The sequence below is a fragment of the Stegostoma tigrinum genome, chromosome 9, assembly GCF_030684315.1.
Source record: "Stegostoma tigrinum isolate sSteTig4 chromosome 9, sSteTig4.hap1, whole genome shotgun sequence".
Lineage (NCBI taxonomy): Eukaryota > Metazoa > Chordata > Chondrichthyes > Orectolobiformes > Stegostomatidae > Stegostoma > Stegostoma tigrinum.
The window spans coordinates 55,274,390-55,292,537 of record NC_081362.1 but is presented as its reverse complement, the minus strand read 5'-3'; the positions used below and the strand labels follow the sequence as shown (position 1 = coordinate 55,292,537).

Genomic DNA, 18,148 nt, shown 5'->3' with positions numbered 1-18,148 from the left:
GTCCATCAGCCTTTCCTCATAAGACCTTCCCTCCATACCAGGCAACATCCTAGTAAATCTCCTCTGCATCCTTTACAAAGTTTCCACATCCTTCTTATAATGCGGTGACCAGAACTGTACACAATACTCCAACTGCGGCCGCACCAGAGTTTTGTACAGCTTCACCATAAGCTCTTGGTTCCGGAACTCGATCCCTCTATTAATAAAAGCTAAAACACTGTATGCCTTCTTAACAGCCCTGTCAACCTGGGTGGCAACTTTCAAGGATCTGTGTACATGGACACCGAGATCTCTCTGCTCATCTACACTACTAAGAATCTTACCATTAGCCCCGTACTTTGCCTTCCGGTTACTCCTACCAAAGTGCATCACCTCACACTTGTCCGCATTAAACTCCATTTGCCACCTCTCAGCCCAGCTCTGCAGCTTATCTATGTCTCTCTGCAACCTACAGCATCCTTCGTCACTATCCACAACTCCACTGACCTTAGTGTCATCTGCAAATTTACTAACCCATCCTTCTACGCCCTCATCCAGGTCATTTATAAAAATGACAAACAGCAGTGGACCCAACACCGACCGTTGCGGTACACCACTAGTAACTGGTCTCCAGGATGAACATTTCCCATCAACTACCACCCTCTGTCTTCTTTCAGCAAGCCAATTTCCGATCCAAATTGCTATATCGCCCACAATTCCATTCCTTCGCATTTTGTACAATAGACTACTGTGGGGAACTTTATCGAACGCCTTGCTGAAATCCATATACACCACATCAACTGGTTTACTCTCATCTACCTGTTTGGTCACCTTCTCAAAGAACTCAATAAAGTTTGTGAGGCACGACCTTCCCTTCACAAAACCATGCTGACTATCCCTAATCAATTTATTCTTTTCTAGATGATTATAAATCCTATCCCTTATAACCTTTTCCAACACTTTACCAACAACTGAGGTAAGGCTCACTGGTCTATAATTACCAGGGTTGTCTCTACTCCCCTTCTTGAACAGGGGATCCACATTTGCTATCCTCCAGTCGTCTGGCACTATTCCTGTAGACAGGAATTTGTGTTGTTGACCATAGCAACCCTGTTTCACGGCCAGTGATTGGAGCCAGACAAGGAGCCGGAAACACAAGTGGAATGCTGGCACAATTTTAACTTTATTATTAAATTGTCAAAGCAGATTCTCAAAAACATGGACGACTAATAAAATAATGCACTATAGAATTGCTATGTTAAAGGTATACTTAAAGATTTATGTGCTCACACTAGTACATAACTAAACCACCAAAAAGACTGGTATCACCCCTTTTGAGGTAGTTAGCCAGGCCACTTTAATATAAGGATCATTCTCTTGCTTGTGGCTTCAAGGTCTTCTTCATGACGGTTGGTCTGCGGTTGTCACTGATGATCTGTTGAAGTACCAGTTCTTTTATACCTTTTTTCTTTGGCTTGAGGAATAGCTTTAGTCAATCACAGGTTGCTGACCATTGGTCATAGACTTGACAATCCACCATCCAGCTTCTGTTAAGATATGGTCTTGGTTTGCAATTATCTGTTCTTTTGTTAGTTGTTAGATATGATCTAATCTTGTGATGATATCTTTTGTTAGTTGCTTCTTCTATTATTGACATGACCTTCCAACTCTGTAGCCAGAACTGCTGGCTTCTGTATTCCTGTGAGGCATGTTGAGGCATGTCTTGAAGCTAGCATAGCAACATGACCATTTTTCCCATTGTGCTCTGAATTAGGAACTTAGCCAAAGGGGGTATGGCTAAAGTGATTTATGGAAATCTCCTTTATTAGAAGTCTGGGATCTTTGTGGACATGTCTAGCAATAGTGATCTTTTTAACACTATCTCTTTCACAGGATGTGGGAATTTCTGGCTACACCAGCATTTGTTATCCATCTCTAATCATGGTTGAGAAGGTGGTGGTGAGTCACTATTTTGAACTGCTGGACTCCATGTTGTGTAGGTATGCCTATTGAGCTGCTAGGAAGGGAGTCACTTGGTTTTAACCCAGCAACAGTGAAAGAATATTCCTAGTTCTAAGCCAAGACAGTATGTGACTTGGAGATGTACGGTGTTCCCTTGCATTGGCTGCCCTTATCCTTTAAAAGGGGCTGTGGGTGTGGAAAATACAGTTGAAAAAGATTTAAATGAGTTACTGTGGGGCATCTTGTATGCCATTGTGTGACTGTGGTGGAGGGGGTGATTTTAAAAGTGGTTGATGTAGGGGTGCCAGTCCTGCATGCTGCTTTATCCTGTAAAGTGTTGAAATTCTTGACTGTTGTCGCACTTGTACCCATTCGGGCAGTAAGAGAGTATCCCATCACATTTCTAATAGCACCTTTATAATAGTAGTCCCATTGGGACATTTGGGGAGTCAGCTGGTGAGTTATTCACTATAGAGTGCCACACTTCTAACCTGCTGCTGCATTTATGTGGCTCATGCATTTCATTTTCTGGTAAATGGTAACCTCGAGGATGTTGTTAGTGGGGTGGGGGGTAGGGGCGGTGGTTGTTTGCAACGGTAACACCATTGAATGTCAAGGGAAAATTAATGGATTCTCCCTTGTTGGAGAGAGTTATTGCCTACTTTGTGCTACAGATGTAATTTGCCACTTATCAGCCCAAGCCTGAATGGTGTCCAGATTTTCAGATATTGACGGCTTTAGCATCTGAGAAATCAGAACCTGTCAGTGTGGGGTTAGCATAAAGGGAGGCGAGAGTTTAGTGGAATGATTGGTATACTATTAAATCTGGGGACCTGGCTTTTAATTCTGACATGGCAGATGGTGAAAGTTGAATTCAATAAGAATCTGGAATTAAGAGTCTAATGATGACACTGAAAGTGTTGTAAATTTTCAGGAAAAAGAAAGTCTTGTTCACAAATGTCCTTTAGGGAAGAAATATCCTCCCTTGTCTGGCTTACATGTCACTCCACACCAGCACTGAGGTTGACTCTTAACTGCCCTCTAGGCAATTCAGGATGGGCAATAAATGCTGACCTAGCAAGAAACATCCCATGAATGAATAAAAATAAAAGATGTTTAATTCTATACTTATTGGATGAAGAAAGCAAAATAAAGAGAAGGTTGCACAGTAAAAATATGAAACAGACATGAAATAGGAAAGATGTTTTAAGTCAAATTATCAATGTTTTAAAATCTTGAACAACAAAATTACCTGAAGGAATGAGACTTCCCATTTGTAGAAGTCCCCATTGTGTCAAAGAAGTAATTTTCAGTAATTAACACTTAGTATATTATTAAAATTTCTCCAATAAATGAATAGACCAGTCTTAATATTTTCCTGATCTGTTTAATGGATATCTATTGGATAAGTACTACAATTCCACCACTTCAAGTTGTTCTATGTGTTTCAACATTGAACCTTTAGACAAGATGCTGTTATTGAAGAAACAGCATTTCAGATGGGTTGTGCCTGATTTCTATAATTAAATCGGCTGTATAGGGTTGTTGGAAATTGCAGTCCAATTTAGTCTTTGATAAAGTCTGGACTTATCTAATGGTGGAAAGGCTCAGCTGATGGGAGATTGTCCTGAAAATCTATTATATCAGTGCAGAGGTGGATGATGGAATAACTCCACAGAGATCATTGTCCCATCACCAAATCATCCTTTATTTGCACACAGAAAATCATTTGACATAGAGCCAGCCCTCAGAATGAACAGAATTTCTGACACTCCTATTTATATTCTGTCAGGCAGAGCTCCCTGATTGGAGCTATTGATCCCGTCCAATCAGGGAACTCATATTCTATGAGCGCCACCTGGCTGACCTTGGTACAATTACTACATTACTCTCCTTCTGAGTCTGAGGATTTTTATTTGTATTTTTCTCCCAGGACCTTTTAGCACCAGGCCAGCTTCCTCCAACACTGCCTTTGATGTGGGCGGCAGGTAACACACAGTGGCTCGTCACTTGCGTCTGCAGCCTCTCAGAAGAAATTCATTCTCCTCTTCAGGTGGCAAGGTATTAAGGTGACGACATCTGTCATGTCCACCTCAGATTCTGGGATATCTTTAAAGTTTGACAGAGAGGGAAAACCCATGGGTTCCAGAATGGAAAGGCAGTCAAGGAGCCAGGCACCACTTGCTCCCAAACCATTTGCAAGTTTGCAACTTTCATATGGACTACCTGCTTGTATAGGACTGTTGCATCTAGATGAAGTTTGTATGTCACTGGATCTGACCTCACATCGACTATGCCTGATCCCTATGCAGGGCCATTCCCATGGTTCCTGCACCAAACCTCATTCCCTGAAGTAAACTGTCTCTCTCGCTTAGTGGAGCCTTGTGTCTGGCATTGACATTCCTAATGCTGTTTAACCCTCCCTCCCTAGTCCAGGAAGATCCGATTTAACCTGTTGCAGAGTCTTCTCTCCATTAGCAACTCTGCCGGAACTATCCCTGTAATTGAATGAAGAGTGGTCCTATAATTAAATAGGAACTGGGACAGTTTGTTATCTAGTAAAGCTGCATGCTTTTCCTTTAAGAGATAATGGGAACTGCAGATGCTTTTCCTTTAAGCCTGCTTTCAAAGTTTGGACTGCTGTTTCTAGATCATGGATTGTATGGAGCTGCCCTTACATGACAAATACCATTTAGCTTAGGAAATACTCAAACTACCCTCCTAGTAAATGATGGTAAGTTATCTGTGACCAACACTTCTGAGAGTCCATGTCTTGTGAAAGGTGCATGCAGTTTTTCCATTCGTCATCCCCATGTTTGATGAACGAACTTATGAATGTCCAGCCACTTTGCGTGTGCATTCACAATCACTAAGAACACTGAGCCCATGAAAGGACCTGCATATTTGACATGTGACTAAAGCCAGGGTTTACTGGACATTCCCACAAATGTGATGGTTCTGCTGGTGGTAATTTTGTCCTTGGCATTCTGGGCACTGCCCCACCAACACAACTAAGTCTGCATGCAATCCTGGCCATCAGACATAATCTCTTGCCAACATTTTCATTTTGGAAATGCCTGGATGACCCTTGTGAGTTCAGCCAGTATCTGGCAGTAACCTTTGTTGGGACAATTACTCTTGCTCCTTATTATCACGTGCTATCTTCTACTGTGATCTGGTGTCTCCGGCTCTGAAAAAGTTCTAGTTCTTTTTGTGACAGCCCTTTGGCTTCCCCCGTCATGACCAACTGTTTCAGTTGTGCCAGCATCGGATCTTTCTGCATCCAAATTTTGATATTGTCAGCTGTGCCTGGAAGTGCATCTAGGAAATTTAAAGCTACAACAGACTCTTCCATGGTTGCTCAATGCATCTGCATTTACTAATTGGCCTAATTATACACACTTAGTATTAGAACCCACTGCTGAATTCGGCCTGAAGCTATCGTACTGCCTTGTTCTCTTTAAGTAGACCTAACAGGGGATTATGGTCCATTATTATTACAAATTTACATCCATAAAGGTGTTGGTGGAACTTCCTGACCCTAAAATGACCACCAAACCTTCTTTCCCTATCTGCATTAGCTAAAGTGTTGGATGCTTAAGCGATTGGGCCTTCCTCTCCATTGGGCCACCTATTAGCTAATACTATTACAATGTCAGAAGGGGGGACATTGTATGTTAATATCTGATCTTGCTTGGGACCATAGCCTGCCAACATCTTAGAGGATGATTCACTTCTTAGATGCTTCACTTCCTTGAAAACTATGGGTTGAGCTCTGTGACCATTTCCAAGGCTGACATTTTTATAAGAATGTATGCGAATGTGGTAGGATGGAGACTAGTTTATGTATGAACTTTCCGTAATAGTTCATTAATCCAAGCAAAGACCTAAGCTCTGGTACAGATGTGGGAGCCAGGATACCTTTGATTGCCCTCACTTTATCTTCCAACAGGTGTAACCCAGTTTATTCAACACTGTAGCCCAAGAACGGTGCCTGAAACACACATTTTTCCCTTCTAAGGGATACACCCATCTGCAAGAAATGTTCAAAGGACAATGTCAAAGCTCTCTGAGTGTTCTTTATTGGCCCAGTCATTAGCAGGTCATCTAGATAAATGACAATATAGCGTAGACCTTGCAAAATGTTCCTCATTGCCTACTGAAAAATTGCACAGGTTGATGATACCCTAAAACCCACTCTCATTGCCACTGAAACGACTCCACAGTGGCCATCACCAAATCACCCTTTATTTACACATGGATAGTTGTCCACATTGATCCAAATTCCTCTAAGCCAGCTCTCAAATTGAACAGAACCTCTGACACTCACATTTATATTCCATCAGCCAGGGCTCCCTAATTTGGCCAAATTAACAGATCCAATCAGGGAAATCATATTCTATGTGGTCCTTGTTATAATCTCCTCAGATGGAATTGATAATTTGCCTGGAATTTAAAAGGATTTTTAAAAAAAATTATTTGAACTAGCTTGAATTACACTTGTTTTCTTCTTTTGTCACTTTATAATTCTCGTAAAATGTAACTTGCTAATATCCTCTGATTTTGTTTTTTTTCCAAATAATATCTTGTTGATTACCTGGAATATGTTGGATGCCATATTACATCGATTGTTGTCAACAGTTTCAGGTATGGTATAACGTTACCACATCTTGTCAAATTGACAATGGTCAGAGGAGAAATCACAGAGTCTCACCAATGGGTTGACTACGTATTATAACTAGTCAACTTTCTGCCTGAGGATAGTGATAAGCCACAGTGAAGTGCTGTTTTGGTGGCCACAGTTAGCTGACAGAATAATGATGAAGTTTGGACCTGAAAATTGTTGAGGCTGACAACTTAAGTGGGCATCTTTGTCGGTATTGTGTTGGTTTGGTGCCCAAGCCAGAAGTTTAACTTTTTTTCTGTATATTTTAGCAAGAAAGGACTGATGTCAGTTAAAGGTTCTATAGTGATAGAAAGTGTTGTTTACAGGCTATTCACCATTGTTTAACTCTGCTTTTTTCTACTCTTTCAAAAATGGATTAACAACCAACAGCTAATAGAAAAAGCGTATTTTTTGCTTTAGAGTGCTCTTGTGGAAAACTTTGGATGGATGACATGACCAAAAATTACCACAACTTGTTGTAGCAGAAACAGTTTTCTGAGCTTAGTGGAGGAGAAGGACTGCACCATCAGGTATACTATGTAGAGGATAGACTGAGACTGAGAATACCTTGTTCATAAACACCTGCAGGGACAGTCCATCATCCACTCTATTGTATCCATAGCAGCAAAGGTCAATGATTTCCCTCAGATTTTATGCCACAGAATACATCAAAACATTCATGTGTGATTATCACAGGTGTCAGCTGCTTCCTGTGCACTGTTCCATTAAGAAGGTAACTGTTTCACCATAGATTCACCTAAATTAATAGGAAGCAAAAGCAGCCTCAACAATTATTGGCTTTATGCAGGTCGGTATTTCTGATTACACAAACAGCAACAGGATGGTTCTAAGATTTTTGTTTTACACATTTCAGAGTGCCTTTGGAATTGAGATTGAAACTAATCGAAACCAACTTCTTAATCTGACCATCCTTCACTGATTAAACTTTTCTGCAGTCAGCACTGCATCTTGCTCACCCCCAGCAATGGGAGTCATGGCCTGAAAACTCTGGGCTTGCTGCACACCCCATGCATCCTGAGAGGTCCTGTGGTTGCAAACTGACCTCATTGCTCTATCCTCCGTGCCAGCTTGCTGCTGCTCATGGGCTTACCACTGGCTGTACTCATCCTCCATCGGAGTTTGCCTTCTTAGGTAGGCAACTGAAGTGATCAACAGTGGTACCAGTGGCAGGACCATCATTCTCTTGGGAAAGGACCAAAACAAAATTTTTTTTGGCGAATTTGGTAAGTTTGGAGGCTAAATATTGATGAATTAATGTGACGTTAAGAAGACATTCAACAAGCATTAAATCCTGTCAACTGGCATCTTGCCATTACCTACTGAGAATTTCACCACCCTGCTTGTGGAATCCATAAAAGATGTACCAAGATGATCTCAACATCAAGATAGGCCTCACTGGACTCGTTGTTCAATTCTGCCACACATCTCTCCAAAGCCAATGTCACCCAGATCCCTATCAGATTCCACCCATTGGTTTTAAGGACGGGATCATTTCACTGTGTAAATTGACTGCCATATTTGTTTACATTCATATATTTCTGGAGATTTAACAAGGAATACAATTGCCTCATAATTGCACTCTAGAATGGTGGAGCCATTTTCAGACGGGTAACAAATAAAGCTAACTTTATGGCCTTATGGTGCAATTTACTATCCACACCGCTGGGCCAGAAGGTCCAGATTTAAGTTCCAACTCAGGATGTCATGGCCATGGAGTTATCTAATTATGTAATATTATACTGATTTTTTAAAAAATGCTAATCTTGCCAGTGATGCAATGAAATAATAAAGAAAACTTTATAAATGCATCTTTTTTCGGTAGGCACAAACCATAACATAGAATCATAGAGTAATACAGCATGGAAACAAATGCTTTGGTCCAACTTGTATGTGCCAACCAGATATCCTAAACTGATCTAGTCCCATTTGTCAGCATTTGGCCCATATACGTCAATACCGTTCCTATTCTGTACTCCGGCCCATGTTGCCTTTCCAATACTGCAATTTTACCACCTCCATCACCTCCCCTGGCAGCTCATTCCTTAAATGGACCTTCCTCTGCGTAAAAAAAGTTGCCCCTTGGGTCCCTTTTAAATCTTTCCCCTCTCACTTTCAAAGTATGCCCTTCAGTTTTGGACTCCCCTACCCCAGCAAATAGACCTTGGCTATTCACCCTATCCATACCTTTCATGATTTTATAAACCTCTGTAAGGTCACCCCTCAGCTTCCTGATGTATGCGGAGCCTCCTCCTCCAATGAGTTGTTTAATTGTCCACCACCATTCACAACTGGATGTGGCTGAACTGCAGAGTTTATATTTTATATTTACACTTAGCTGTGTTTGTTGTTTACTGCTTATGCTGTTTTTTACTCAAATAGTCTGTTTGGTAACTGTATAAATTGACTGCCATATTTGTTTACATTCATATATTTCTGGAGATTTAACAAGCAATACAATTGCCTCATAATTGCCCTCTAGAATGGTGGAGCCATTTTTTAGGTATCCCTATTGCCACTTCTAGCATGCCCTCTTGCACTCTTCATTGAACCAGGGTTGATGTCCTGACTTGATAATAACAGTTGATTGGTGGATATGCTAGGCCGTAAGGTTGCAAATTATACTGCTCTACAATTCTGCTGCTGTTGATGGCCCACAGCACCTTATGGATCCCCAGACTTGAGTTGCTAGATCTGTTTGAAGTCTGTCCCATTTAGCACAGCGATAGTGCCACACAACATGATGCAAGGTATTCTCAATGTGAAGGTGGCTTCTGTTACAGAGGAAGATGTTGAAAAACAATCATCAAGTGTGTACAGCTGTCTGAAAATAAGCGTAGTGTGGCAATCTGATGCTGCAAGTTGTCTACTACTGCCTGCTAGCTATAAAGAAGCAATCAACCTGGTGAGATAGATAATCATAAAGGGGTCTACCCGTGCTGAAATCACAAGCACAAACAAGAAGAAGGCATGATGAGTGGAATGGGAGGTTCAGATCCTAAGGGAGATGGTGACTTTAAATGTTCAATATTCTTCACCCTTGCAATTATCTTTCAAAAGGCTTTCTAGGAGATACGGCACTTTGGTGTGGATTTTTGCTTCCAGGTCAGATGAGAAGAAACAGGACAATTATCAGCTCCATGAGCCTGACTTTTAACATGGTTTCCCAGCTGTCGGATTTGTTTGGAGATGGGGTGGTGGTGCGTTGCTCTGGATTAGAAGGTACAGTGTGCAAAACCAGAAGAAAGACTGCCAAGTGGGAAAGACAGCTGTGCGTAAGTCCTCCCTTAAGGGCCTGATACTGTGTCCAAGCTATAAAAATATACAATAAAACATGGAACATTCTTCCAGCACTCGCTCTTCAACAACAACGACCCTTCTTACCGCAATGACAAAATATGTCCCTCATCCACCTTTATGGTTTCATGCTCTCCATACTAAGGTAAAACCTACTCACCTAGAATCCATCATGGGCAGACCTAGGAGTCATGCGAAAATTACATAAACATTAGGTTTATGTGTATGTTGAATGAAAAAAAAACTCATTCATTAAAAAAAAACATTATCCATACTAGAGATAGTAGGAACTGCAGATGCTGGAGAATCTGCAATAACAAGGTGTACAGCTGCATGAACACAGCAGGCCAAGCAGCATCAGAGGAGCAGGAAGGCTGATGTTTCAGGCCTAGACCCTTCTTCAGTTCCTGCTTTCTCTGAAACAATTTTACCCCCACTGCGAAGCCCATTCCTAAAGAAGGGTCTAGGCCCTAAACGTCAGCCTTCCTGCTCCTCTGATGCTACTTGGCCTGCTGTGTTCATCCAGCTCTACACCTGATTATCTCACATTATCCATATTGTCACTCCTTCAACTAAATAAAGTCTATAACAACAAATATTTAGTTCAGATATGCAAACCCTTGCTACAACACACATTGGAACTCATAGTCCCACATGTGTTGAGATGCTGTGCAAATCCCTGGAGTCATCACAAAATTTAAAGATTTTTAAAAAAATATACAAAATTCCCCAACTCACTTGGACTTTCAGACCCGAGTTGGTAGAAATCATGGACCAGGTTTCTATACTGAACAAGTATTACAGTTTATTACAGCCAATTAGATTCTCATTACAGGTAAACAATTGTAAACTCATCTCAAAATTACTAAAACCAACTGCCATTTTGAAAGCTCTGGAAAAATCAGGAGCATTCAACTCTGGTTCATTTATTAAGGTTGTATTCAGCTTCTCAAATGCTGCTTGATGTTCTCCCAACCACACCACTTTTAGTTATTTCTTTGACTGCAGAAAACAGAAATATTCTTGAGCTATGGAAGGACTATACACTCAGCTCTCTCTCTCTCCCTCCCTCTCTCTCTAACTTTTCCCAGCTCCAAACTGTTGTTCGCTTCGCAAGAACCAATCACACAGTTGTCACTAGTCGGCACCAAAATCATCTACAATTCAAGCTTTAGTTACTGCTTGTTAAAAGTTATCTACGATGCTTGCCATGAGTGTCAGGTTACTTGCTTTTCAAAACTTTACCACCCTTTCAAAAAGTGGGGTTAAAACATCTCTTTCTCATTTAAATCAACAACGTTTTAAAAGACACACAACACCAATACAACTTCCTCACACATCAAAAAGATCTGTGGCCAATTGTAACTGTCAACAAAACTGACAAACTGCTAGCACTCTACTGTGATAATAGATCGCTAGGAAGTCACAGCCTCAGACTGAAAGAGCGAGTAATAATTTTATTTTAACATTCCTGATACTTTTATCAAAGAATTAAAGAGGACCGAAATTCCCAATTTCTCCGCCTCCGCCGCATCTGCTCCCACGATAAGACATTCCACTCCCGCACATCCCAGATGTCCAAGTTCTTCAAGGACCGCAACTTTCCCCCCACAGTGATCAAGAACGCCCTTGACCGCGTCTCCCGCATTTTCCGCAACACATACTTCACACCCTGCCCCTGCCACAACCGCCCAAAGAGGATCCCCCTCGTTCTCACACACCACCCCACCAACCTCCGCATACAACGCATCATCCTCCGACACTTCCGCCATCTACAATCCGACCCCACCACCCAAGACATTTTTCCATCCCCACCCTTGTCTGCTTTCCGGAGAGACCACTCTCTCCGTGACTCCCTTGTTCGCTCCACACTGCCCTCCAACCCCACCACACCCGGCACCTTCCCCTGCAACCGCAGGAAATGCTACACTTGCCCCCACACCTCCTCCCTCACCCCTATCCCAGGCCCCAAGATGACATTCCACATTAAGCAGAGGTTCACCTGCACATCTGCCAATGTGGTATACTGCATCCACTGTACCCGGTGTGGCTTCCTCTACATTGGGGAAACCAAGCGGAGGCTTGGAGACCGCTTTGCAGAACACCTCTGCTCAGTTCGCAACAAACAACTGCACCTCCCAGTCACAAACCATTTCCACTCCCCCTCCCATTCTTTAGATGACATGTCCATCATGGGCCTCCTGCAGTGCCACAATGATGCCACCCGAAGGTTGCAGGAACAGCAACTCATATTCCGCCTGGGAACCCTGCAGCCTAATGGTATCAATGTGGACTTCACCAGTTTCAAAATCTCCCCTTCCCCTACTGCATCCCTAAACCAGCCTAGTTCGTCCCCTCCCCCCACTGCACCACACAACCAGCCCAGCGCTTCCCCTCCACCCACTGCATCCCAAAACCAGTCCAACCTGTCTCTGCCTCCCTAACCTGTTCTTCCTCACACCCATCCCTTCCCCCCACCCCAAGCCGCACCCCCATCTACCTACTAACCTCATCCCACCTCCTTGACCTCTCCGTCTTCCCTGGACTGACCTATCCCCTCCCTACCTCCCCAACTATACTCTCTCCACCTATCTTCTTTTCTCTCCATCTTCGGTCCGCCTCCCCCTCTCTCCCTATTTATTCCAGAACCCTCACCCCATCCCACTCTCTGATGAAGGGTCTAGGCCTGAAACGTCAGCTTTTGTGCTCCTGAGATGCTGCTGGGCCTGCTGTGCTCATCCAGCCTCACATTTTATTATCTTGGATTCTCCAGCATCTGCAGTTCCTATTATCTCTAAAGAGGACTGTTAACTGCTTTGAAAGCTTGACAGCTCCATTTGGCAAGTTCTTTGGACACTTCTGACAGGTCAATTTGATATGTGCTTCTGACAGTTTTGATAGTTCATTTTGATCAATAGCTCAGTAGTTCCTAGGAGCTTGTCATCAATGGGTTTATTCACTTTTTTACACACAGTTTGACGATTCCAAAGAGCACCTGACTTCCCCTGTGTGGGGCAGGTCTAAAGGGGTATCCTACCTTTCAAAGGGTTCTGACTATCCAAAGGCAGTTCGGACCTGCTGTTACCATGTTGAATCTCCACACCTAATTTGTTACACTCCAAGGCTACCAGAATCCCACTTCAATGAAGGCAGATGATGACTTAAAGGAAAGCTGCCTCCATGAACTGGTAATGGGCCTAGGTGGCAAATAGGACCAATTTATTCAAACAAAGTCCAGTAATTAAAGTATCAAAGGGTCCACACTGGTAAGACCAACCTGTCCATCTTTTAAAGTTATACTAAAACTACACCTGTTTTTTCTCTTCTTTAAGTCTTTAGATTTGGCATAACTCCAAGTAGCAATTCAAGCAAGCATACATCTAAGTGCTGTGCTAAAGCTGCGTTCTCACTGTTTGGTTTCAGATGTAACTTGGATGAACTTCACTTTTAAGGTCAACCAGCATAATAACAAAGCTGAGATAATGGATCATCTGATTCCTCATAATTTCAACTTACTTTGTAAATCTTAAGAACTGCGTCTACTTTATTAAAGAAATAAATCTGCATCTATTTGACATATTTTATGCTACGTCAAGTTAGGTTTTGTAAAGTTGATGAAGGATTTTGGGATATTGAAGGCTGTGGGAAAAATAGCTTATCCTCTGGCTGACCCTTCTGCAGGCATTATTCCATTTACAATCTGAATATTAGGCCTAATTAAGGACTGTGACAGATTAAAGCAACGTCCTTGATTTTCCCATCTTTAATTTTATGTTTCATCTATAATCCAGAAAAGTGGCTTAGTATATTGACATGCAAATTTTTGCTCTTTTAAGTCTCATTTTGCTGGTATTTTCTCTCAGGATTTCCTACAGTATTGAAAATATGAATAGTTAAAAATTGATGTAACTTTGAATATTTGTTATTATGATACTAAAGAACATCTCTGACCTTTACTGAATATTCTTGTAGCATATCTTTGTAAACAAAATCTTACTGTCATATTCTACAGTTTTGAAAGTTTTACTGTTTGTTGTTTCACTTACGAGAAATGATACAGACAATGACACAATGTGTCTGAGTCTGAAGTAAAAGTTCAAATTTTAGTAGAGTTAGGCCAGAATATTACAACAAGCCAAAGCTTCCCAAGTCTTGGACAACATGGGATATGGTGTGAATTTTGGGAGAATCATGTGAGAGGTCGAGAAAACCTTCCTCAACACTGGGAGCAACAAATCACATGTTCTAGATAACATGCGGGGTGGGATGAGGTTAGTAGGTAAGAAATGGAGGTGTGGCTTGAGGTGGGAGGAGGGGATAGATGGGAGGAAGAACAGGTTAGGGAGGCGGGGCTCATATTCTGCATGGGAACCCTGCAGCCCAATGGTATCAATAGGGATTTCACCAGCTTCAAAATCTCCCCCCCCACCACTGCATCCCATAACCAGCCCAGCTCGTCCCCGCCTCCCTAACCTGTTCTTCCTCTTACCTATCCCCTCCTGCCACCTCAAGCCGCACCTCCATTTCCTACCTACTAACCTCATCCCGCCCCCTTGACCTGCCCGTCCTCCCCGGACTGACCTATCCCCTCCCTACCTCCCCACCCATATTCTCCTCTCCACCTATCTTCTCCTCTATCCATCTTCTGTTCACCACCCCCTCTCTCTATTTATTTCAGAATCCTCTCCCCATCCCCCTTTTCTGATGAAGGGTCTAGGCCTGAAACGTCTGCTTTTGTGCTCCTAAGATGCTGTTTGGCCTGTTGTGTTCATCCAGCTCCACACTTTGTTATCTCCGATTCTCCGGCACCGGCAGTTCCTATTGTCTCTGCATTTCAGGGCTGCTCACTCACTCTCTTAGTGTAGAGAGACTTAGCATTGGATGCCCACAGTGTCCCTGCTTTTCCGTTTTGCATTTTGCTCCTTTAACCAGAGTTTACATGATCATAATTCTTCTGTCTTGCTTTGTTGTTTAATGCCAACAGAAAGCCAGGGAGCTTGTCATCCTTGGCAACAGTGATTAGCAAGAGGTGTGGACATCTAGCAGTACAGCACTGTAATACATCAATCTCATTGTTGCACCCAGTTCTAGCCGCTTACATGGCAAATACACTGCAGTGCAACAAGCAAACAGCCATTTCTTAAAGTAGTCCTCAGTTATGTCCAAAGAAAGACACCCTTCAGTCAGAGGCTCCTGAGACATAAAGTAAAGCCTGCTCAGGGTGCTCATAGTTAGGGGTCCCATACATCTTCAGCCCAGAAACTGGGCCACAGTTTGCTTTGTGGGTCTAGTGCAAATGGTCTGTCAGTTGGAACCACAGTTGGAGAGCTGTACATATATCAGTCAGCAGTCTGGTCAGTCACTGCTCCAGCTGTCCAGCTAAGTCACTCAATGTGGTGGACTATGATCAGTCTTTGTTGATAGTGGGGCAGGACAGTGGGTGTGGGGGGCGCGGTCTGTTCTCTCGGGATGTTTATGAGCAGGCTAGCATTACAGGCGGAAAGGTGGAGAACTTAATTATGGGGATTGTAGTTAGAAGTGTGGAATGTAGAGGGAATGGTAATTCTGAAGGAGGAGCCAACTCAATATATAAAAAGCATCATGATACAGTATGGGTTGTCAACGTTATGCAGCACACTGGCTTCCAAGGGGACACTGCAAAACCAAATCTGAAGTCAATATGAAGTCCTCGCAAAAGAAAAAGTGAACTTTCATTTATAAAGCACATTCATGACTACAGGAAGTCCTAGAGCATTTTAATGACTTAGAAGTTCTAATAATACATAAGCAAAAGCTGCAGCCAACTTGCACATAGGCAGACCCATAAACAACAGCAGGTAAATGACTAGATAATCTGTATGAAGAGTTTTGGCTCATATAAGAACATCCAAAATAAGAAGGAGCAGGAGTGGGTCAAATGGCCATTTGAGCTTGATTCACCTTCAGTTCAGGAATGAGAACTGAAATGAGCATTACATTTGATGCCATTATCCTGCCTTTTCCACATAACCTTGAATATTATTTCTATTTGATGTCCTAATGTTTTTTTGAAAGCCTCAGTTGAACCAGCCTCCATCACACTTTAAAGGCAGTGCATTCCAGACCCGAATCATACATACAGTATCAGAGATAATGGGAACTGCAGATGCTGGAGATTCCAAGATAATAAAATGTGACCGATCCCCTCCCTACCTCCCCACCTACACCCTCTCCACCTATCTTCTTTACTCTCCATCTTCGGTCCGCCTCCCCCTCTCTCCCTATTTATTCCAGTTCCCTCCCCCCATCCCCCTCTCTGATGAAGGGTCTAGGCCCGAAACGTCAGCTTTTGTGCTCCTGAGATGCTGCTTGGCCTGCTGTGTTCATCCAGCCTCACATTTTATTATCATACATACAGTATAATGTTTTTGATCACATTGCACTTACTTCCTTTGAAAACCATTTTAAATCAGTGTCCATTCATTCTCACTACTTTTATGAGAAGAAACAGCTTCTCCCTATTTTCGATGTTCACAGCTTTCATTAGTTTGAAAACATCAATCAAATGTCCTGTTAGCCTTCTCTCCGGAAAAAAGGAACTTCAAGTTCTGCATGCTACCTTGACAGCTGAAGTTATTTTAAATCCCTAGAATCATTCACATAAATCTCTTCTACCCTGTCTTTAATGCATTCTTGTCTTTCCTAAAATGTAGCACCCAGAACTGTATGCAATACTCCAGCAGAGATCTAATAAGTATCTTGTACAAGGTCAGCATAGACTGGTTTTCAATCCTTAAAATGTTGATTTGTGATAGATACTTCAAAAGCTTATCCATTTAAAATTTATTTATTTAAACTTTCACATGGGCCACTAAATTGATGACTCATCTGCCTGTTCAGGTGAAAGATTCCACAACATTGTTTTGAAACAAAACAGCAGGATAGTTTACCTAATGTAATTTACCTAATACCTTACCTAATCAACACCTATTCACAAGGGACAGACATGAAAAAGGAGTTAATACTGCAATCATACAAGCGATGGTCATGCCACACATTTGTGAAGAGTCATAGTTTAGGGAATAAAACGGACAGTAGCAATGTGGATACAAAATTTGCTGAGGGATAGGGAACAGAAAGTAGCAGCCAATACACATTTTTTCAGGCTGGATGACGTTTTCTAGTAGAGTACCCTAACAGCCAGTATTGGGGCTCACATTCCCTGACATGTTATTGATTTAGACCTTGTGTGCAGGAAACAATCTCCAAGTTTGCTTTCTTCGCTTCAAGGAGAACAGAGAGATGTGACAGAAATTTTCAAAATTGTGCAAGGTCTGGATTGTGTAGTTGGGAGAAACTGTTCATGCTTATAAAAGGATTAACAAGGAGAGAATTTGGATGCATTGTAAACTGTGAGGAGAGTTTTGTGGGACCTCCAGAGCTCTCAGAAAAGTTGACGAAATGGATAAATAGGTGGCAAGTGCAGTTCAATATGGAAAGATGAGTGGTGATGCATTTCGTTGGAAGAATGTGGACAGACCATAAAATAGTGGTTTCACTACCTAAGGGAATGTAGGATCAGAAAGATTTATATATGCATAGATCATTGAAGGTGGCAGGACAGGTAGGGTGAGTAGTTTACAAAGCATATAGTATCCTGGCCTTTGTTAATAGGGACATTGTGTACGAGAGCAAGAAGGCTGTACAAAACACTTAGCTGCATTGTGTATTTTTCTGAGCACTGCATTGTAGCATGTATGTGAGCCCACTGGAGACAGCAAAAGAGATTTATGAAAATAATTACAATGATGAAAAAGTTTTGACTATAAAGAAGTTGGGATTGTTCCCCTTGACGAGAAGAAGGCTTAAGAGATGTGAGACGTAGTAAGAACTGCTGATGCTGGAGTCAGAAATAACACAGTGTGAAGCTAGAGGAACACAGAGGCCAGGCAGCATTAGAGGAGTAGGAAAGTTGACATTTTGGGTCGGGACCTTTTTTCAGAAATGGGATAGGATTAAGAGATATGACACATATTTTCAAAATTGTGCAAAGTCTGGATTGTGTAGGTAGTGAGAATTGGTTCTTGCTTATAAAAGGATTAACAAAGAGAGGGTCCAGATTTAAAGTGATTTGCAAATAGAGCAAATGTGATTTGAGACAAAAGCCTTTTCACACAAGTGGTTTGGATCTGCAATGTGCTTCTGAGGAATATGTGGAGACAGGTTCCATTCAAGCATGCAAGAAGA

The 18,148-nt window shown here is 42.1% G+C and overlaps 1 protein-coding gene across 5 annotated transcripts in view; it reads left to right on the top strand.

Moving 5' to 3' along the window:
- The window catches only part of nsl1 (NSL1 component of MIS12 kinetochore complex), a 156,688-nt gene that overhangs the window by 63,771 nt on the left and 74,769 nt on the right, over positions 1 to 18,148 (top strand). The gene's annotated exons all lie outside the window — the stretch shown is intronic.